Below are 7349 nucleotides of genomic sequence, written 5' to 3'. Positions count from 1 at the left end.
AATACTTTATAACATATATAAAGTATTCACAATTTATTAATCAAAATTCATACGCATAAAGAATTAGTGAATAACCTTATTTTGATAACCCGTAATAATCATATACAAAATTTCATTATCGACAACTAATTAAAATTCATTAAAAGAAGGTCCTATATTTCCATAAAACATTCACGATTCTAATAATTTCAAATAATTATAATTATCATCGGAAAAAAATAAAACTCTCAACCTAAATAACTTATGGAGAAAGAACATTTAATTTTCAAATTCAAATATTTCAAGTTTTAATTATTCACATTTAATTTAGGTTTCATACATTTTCTATATAAATTTTCATCACTTAGGAGTTTTAAATCTTTTAAAGTACTTGATATTCGTATACTTTTATTTTTGTTTAAAAAAAAGTAAAGAAAAAATTAATTCTTTCTGTATATATTTCCAAAATTTATGATGTTTCTTTGTATATCTTTAATAAATCTAATTACATGTACATTTTTTTAATACGTTTTGTCTTTATTTTTTCCAGACCCTTTTTCACTTTTTTCTTCTACCCGTTCCTTTTCTTTAAAAATTGTCAAATATATGTTCTTACTTCTTTTTTTGCAACTTCTTCATAATAAAGATAAGTAATCAAAAGATAATATTATATAGTTTCAACATAAGAAAATAAAACAAAATATTAAAATAGCACATAAAATATATTATAGAATATGAAGAGGTATAAATATTATACACATTAATTATTTCAAAAGGTTAGTGAGATTAATAAGAAAAGCAATTGGGTAAATAGCTACTACATACATAAAAAAGAAAGTTTTTTTGATTTCTTAATTAGTAACACAACACAAATTTAAGATTTTCTCAAAATCAATATTTTTGTTTTTACACCATAAGTCCACTTACGCTTCCATTAATTAAAATTAAAACTTCAACTCCTCTTTTAGGAAAGTTCAAATTCCATTACTTTACTAATAGAAGATAGTAGTTGGAGTAAAAAGCTAAATCCATCTTCATCAAACAAAGAAATATAAGTTAGATTGTGTCTCTACTTTTAAATAATTGAATATATAAGTAGTTTTCAAATTCCAAATGATCTAATAAAAAAAAAGAGCACAATAAAATAAATAGAAGCAGAAATATATATTTTTTCAATTTAAAGGATAAATATAATGACCTTTTAAAAATTATATTCAAGACCACACGCTTCTTGATGCAGATGCCATAATCTGAAAAATTTAGCAAATGTCAAGTAAAAAGCACTCATACATGGGATTCAAAAGTGTAATCTATTCACAGACAAATTTTGTCAGTATAGAGATGAATATATTTAGATATGCTAGGAAGATGACACAGACAAATAAGCCCAACTTAATATAATTCACACTAAATAGCAGTAAGAATTGTTGTGGTGAGGTAAAGCTTTTGTCTTTTTATATCCTAATTTTGACATGGTAATGCACATTAAAACTAGAGAAATTGAAAAGCCAAAGGTCTGGCTACGTGGGTGAAGCAATTACTTGGGCTTTATTGGAAATTATTATTATGTGGGCTTACTGGTTTTTTTTTGTTAAAGGCTTTAATAACATAATTGTTAGGCATTAACATTACCGTAAGTAAACATTTCTTTTGTTAGGTTTTTCTTAAACTATTTAATTAGCACAATATTATCGATTAAAAAAATGAAAAAAATGAGAAAAAAATAAATAGGAATGCTGACCATAGAGAGGTGTCATATCACCTTCTCTATATTCATCTCTCTCTCTCTCTCTCTCTATATATATATATATATATATATATATATATATATATATATATTTTATTGAACCATTTAAAATTCTAAGTTTCAAACTTGAAATAATATATTAAAAGATAAAAACTAGAAAAAAGTATAAGAAGTATTTAAAAATTATATCAAAGTAAATATTTTTATGTATAAAATAAAATTTTAAAATTATATATATAATGTCGGGTTGGTTTGGTCTCGGGTTGATATTTTTTAGTTAAAATCAAACCAACCCAAATATAGTCGGATTTTTTTTTACAATACCAAACCAAGTCAAACCAAACCACTAGTCGAATTTTTTCGGTTTGACTTGATTTGCAGTTTGGTTTGATTTTGTACACCTCTAGATATTACAATTTAAAAGTTCAATCTCCTTGGATCTCAATTATAAAAAAAAAAACAAAGAGGACCATAAAAACATACTAACAATTTCCCATTCAGTGCAATAAAAATGAAATAATTTAGTAATAAAGCATATATTCTGACTTATTCATTAAAAAAATATATTATTCATCATTTAATAGATGCTAAATTTGATAAGTTTCATTAGGTATCATTATTTCAAAACAAACTTTATGATACAATTAAAGCAAAAAATAATAATACAAACAATATAAAGATATAATTATTCAAAAAAAAACAATTCTAACACATATAATTTAACCCTCACGCGAATCGCGGTATGTTCCCTAGTTGATTAATAAAAGTAAACGTATACACAAAGGTAAGATTATTTGAACAATATAAAAGTAGAGAGTAGTGTCACTGTAGTTATTAACATGAATGAATAGGGTTAGGCTAGAGCAGTATAAGGAGACATTTGCATATGTAGTTGTAGGTCTATACAACTCCATCTGAAATGCGGGAACATGACAACCAGTTCAACAGAGCACAAATATAAAAACATCACTAAAATTGTACATGCCAAGTATTTCAAGCCAATTCAACACCATAACTATACTAGTTAGTTAGTTAACACATAAAGGATCCAAGATTCATCGCACCATTGTATTTTTTTTGGACAAATACATAAAATGATCTCATTTGTATGTCCCTGAGCAAACATAAAGCAGCAGCAGGCAGCATATCATTAGTGTCTAACATAGCTACTATTTCTTCTGATAGAGATAACGAAAAGTGCAACATACATAGGGAGTAACAAACTCACTAATATGATTAACATAATTGAATGAACAAATTCATCTGACATTAACAAAGAGAGCTAGAGCTTCCGGAGTTCAAGAAAAATCCACAAAAATAAGCAAGTCTTCCTTGATGCGCACTTATAAGAGATTGAGATCAAGGACTGAAATGTAGTTCAGTGCATTCCGAAACACTAAGTTCAAGAGAAAGGAAACCAATAAATACCACACAACAATGGACACAACACAAAACAGTTAACTACTACTACTAGACATTCGTGCAGATAAAAACATTTCATAAGACATTTATGTACAACACAAATTCTCTAAAGTTGACATTCACATTTTGCGCTTAACAACTTACTATTATAGGAGTTTTTGTAACATGTTGACCCCACTAGATACTATGGGTATTATTATATGTTATACATATTTAGTTTGTGTTAAAAGCCATCTTTTTACTCTACTCCATGTTCTCCATCTTCCCTTTGGATATGGGACGAATAAAAATGAGAAACAAATAAACAAATTCATGTCTTTGTTAATTTTGCAATATTTATGTTGAATATTAGGTGAAATTGATGATTGGACATAGATAACAGAGAACTTTAGGGGTGAGGGAGGTCTGACTACTATCTAGGAGTACAACGAAATTTCTAAAACTAGACAGGAGATATGAATTTCATATACTGCAACTAATAAACACATTTTTGAAACATTTTCCTAATTCAAGCAAACCTTGGGAAGGTTCCTCGACCCAAAGGAGCAAGGCTATAGCAGTGTATTCATAAAAGAAATTAAACACAAGAAAGCAGACAAATTTGTCTGAGGCTCCAATAGAAAACCATTATAAGAAAGTCCAACTAAGCATAACCTTAAATATATATTCTAGAAATCCTTGGAAATGATCTTTAAGTTAGTTGTACACTTTTCATCATGTCTTTCTTGTTAGAATTAGTGAAACACAGAAATGTTAAAACAGTCTTAATACCTAAACCAGAGCTCAGGAATATATCCGACGCATCAAAGGCCACATATTATCCAATACATATCTCACAATATATAGGCCTCAATAGGTGGTGAACAGAAAGGTGATTGAGATTCACTGCAATTTAGTAATGAGCAAGAACTGTGAATATACTCAAATGGAGGAGTTATATCAGGCTAAGTTTATGAAATCTCCCTGTTGCTTTCTCATTATTTATTCATAGTAAAAATGAAAGAAAAGTGACAAGTCGTTCAGAGAAAAAATCAATGTATTTAACTATATACCATCTTATATACTCGCAATGTATTTTCTGCATCAGCGTAAGCATCATTACTATTATGAGCAAAATCTTAGAAAGAATCGTAAGAATTTCCCTGTGCTTTCACACAATACGATCCTATATGAATATTTAATGCTATAAAATTCTAAGCCTAACAGAGCATACCAAGAGTGCGAACACACGTAAGCCACATAGAGAAAGAGAAGGGACCAGCATACGGAATCAGGAAAAATAAAATCTTCCTAGGACCTTGAGATCATGCTACAAGATCGAGCCAACCGGATCTTCAGGCTGCCTCCAACTAGAGTTGCCTCACCCTCAACAGGCTCATGGTTGTACTTCTTCCACAACCTGGACAACGCCCATCCTCCTCAAGAATCTTTTTGTGACAAAACAGGCAAAGCACAAAGCTACATGTACAACGGAGAAAACTCGTGTCTGTAAAATCCAAATCCTCACAGCATATAGGACATGATGTGGGTACTGATAACCTTTGACATCCAAATACAGCACCTCCACTGCAATGCCGTTCCGAATTCATAGGGAAACTATATTGCTTAGACAAGTTTGGAAGAATTTGTGGACGGAATGCATCATCAGGCCTCCACGCTTTGTAACAAACAGGAGGCCTAGATGTCAATCCTCTGTACTCAGACTTGTTGTTTGTTGTATCATTTTCTGTAACCCGATTAGAAACGTCGACCTGAGAAGTCAAATGCAGACTCTCATCCCTCTCTAGAAATGAGTCTGAACCAGGGTGATGCTGCTCCAGCTTTTGATCAGTGGCATCCAAAGCGTCTGCAATAGCCTCCCAGTCGTCAATGCAGTCGTCATCATCATCCCTATGATCATCTTCTTCACTCAAACTTGCTGAACAAATTCCATTGCAACTGCTGCTGCTTCCTGCAAAATCATTCCCTTCCAACTTGAATCGGAATGGCTGTAGTGGTTTATGGAATCATTATTTACTTCATGGTCTGACGACTTTATCTCTAACTTGTCGATGAATCGGTCCCTCTCATTTTCAATGTTAGTTGCCGGAGCCTGATTCCTTCCAACATTCCCTTTGTTCGAAAATGCCCAAATTAACAAGCATTAAAAAGATACTAGTATGAAATGCACATAAATAATATGAATTCATAAATTAAAAGGCAGGAACCTTGTGATAGCCACTGGTCGCGTCGAGCATAAAGCTTGCACTGCTTCAACTTTGCCGAGCGGTTAGCCTGAAGTTGAGAATTCTCAGAATTATAACTCATTAACAAGTTTAAACAAATATTATTACTCCAATCACTTATCCAGAATCAATCTGAACAATATATATATATATATATTTTCAATTGAAAATTACAACAAATAAATCATTTAGTTTGAAAGTATCAAAAAAAATTGAAAGAGAAAGTTGAAATTTCGGATAGAAAAGTTACCCTCTTTTTCTTGACGAAATCGGAGGCCATAGGAGTGGGGATTGAATCAGAAACCATTTCTACTGTAATCAAGAAAACCCTAAAGTGATTGAGAAAGAAAAATATCTCAACAATTTAGAAAATGGATAACAGAAACTGCGTAGGTGCTGTGCTTTCTTCAGCTACTACAAAACCAAACGTCAACCAAGCAACTGCCTATATACCAATTTATTGCCCTACCTTTTAATACATTAGGCTAATTCTCTCTTCCCAATTAGGTCTCTCCAACAAATATGAAGGTTCATTTGGTTTGAATATAAGCTACGTTGGAATTAGTTATGATATGATAGTTTATGCTCCATTAGTTATATGAGATAAATTTTTTATTGAGTGTTTGGTTTATTGTATATAAAATAATATGCATTGCATAAGTTTCAAAATTAAATGGTTTGTTTACCAAAATACTTTGCCAGTTTTAGTTATTCATTCTTAAAAATACAATTTTCTGTTGTACAACTAAAGAACAAAAGAACAATATAAAGAGGAAGACAAGAAGAATATAAGACAAGAGGAACAATATGAGATAACTTTTTTTCTTTCAAGTGTACACCAAATCTTCAAGTCTCTAAAATATGAACTCTTATACGTCTATAAAATACATTCATCGTCTAGTTAGACATAATAATCATTCATCATACATATTCAAGTATTTCATCTATTACCACATTGCAACAAGTCTTATTGCATCCACTACTGGAGAATATATCTTCATTTAATAATGTTAGAATTTTTGCGAAAGCCCTTTATGCCCCAAGGCACAAACCGTGCTTTATATCTTACGGTTATACTTTCGCTTAATGATTCATTTGTACCCCACTGACATATATTTTGATCTATGAACAATAAGTTCAAAAACATCACTTTCTAAGTGAAACAAAATATACTTGAATAGTGCATTTTATTTGGTCAATCATTTATCTGTCCACACTATATGACAGATTTGAATTTAAGATCCTCGTAATCATTTATAGTACTCAGTGCTAATTCATATCAAAGATACCGTCAACGATCATTATAATTCTATTCCAATACGACATAACTTATGAAGATCTCTTCATTTTTCATCATCTTCATGTACCTTAACCTTTGCCAAGGTTTTATGAAGTGTTATGTCATAGTGCTCTTTCAAAGCACTTACCTTATTATCATGACCATTTTGATAATTTGCTCATCTCCTTCCTCATGGATTTTACGTTTGGAATCGATTGGTCTATCACGCTTCTGGCGTACCATAGACTCTATCCTTCAAGGACTATTTATTGGAGCATTTGCAGCTTAGTTAAAATATTGGGTCAATAAATACATCTGGCAAGTTATTTGCAACATTTTGCAAATGAATTATCTCTTGAACTTCAAGTTCACATTTTTTTAACGAGGATCTTGATAATTCACCCCACACATAATTTCAGCTGCTAAACATATCTCCCCCTAATGTTAGAAAATCTAACATTTACCCCAACCTCATTTGGAGATCCATCTTTGTGCGTGGTAGAGCAATAAAATCATATGCGCATGGTAATAGAGTGAAGCTCAGCACTACAAAATATGAGAAGGTCGTCTGCAAAGCTCAAGTGTGTAATATCTAGTTTTGAACACCTAGGATGATACTTGAAATTAGCAGATTGCTTAAGATTATTCAGTAGTCTGCTAAGGTATTCCATGGCTATAGCAAATAAGTAAGGGGAGA

The 7349-nt window shown here is 31.0% G+C and overlaps 1 pseudogene; it reads right to left on the bottom strand.

Moving 5' to 3' along the window:
* Nucleotides 1–4166: 4166 nt before the first annotated feature.
* LOC102605572 (uncharacterized) lies at nucleotides 4167–5871 on the bottom strand (annotated as a pseudogene).
* Between the last annotated feature and the right edge of the window lie 1478 nt (nucleotides 5872–7349).

The sequence above is a fragment of the Solanum tuberosum genome, unplaced genomic scaffold (genome assembly GCF_000226075.1).
Source record: "Solanum tuberosum cultivar DM 1-3 516 R44 unplaced genomic scaffold, SolTub_3.0 scf00014, whole genome shotgun sequence".
Classification (NCBI taxonomy): domain Eukaryota; kingdom Viridiplantae; phylum Streptophyta; class Magnoliopsida; order Solanales; family Solanaceae; genus Solanum; species Solanum tuberosum.
The sequence above is the reverse complement of the archived record's forward strand: the minus strand, read 5'-3'. Positions and strand labels throughout refer to the sequence as shown.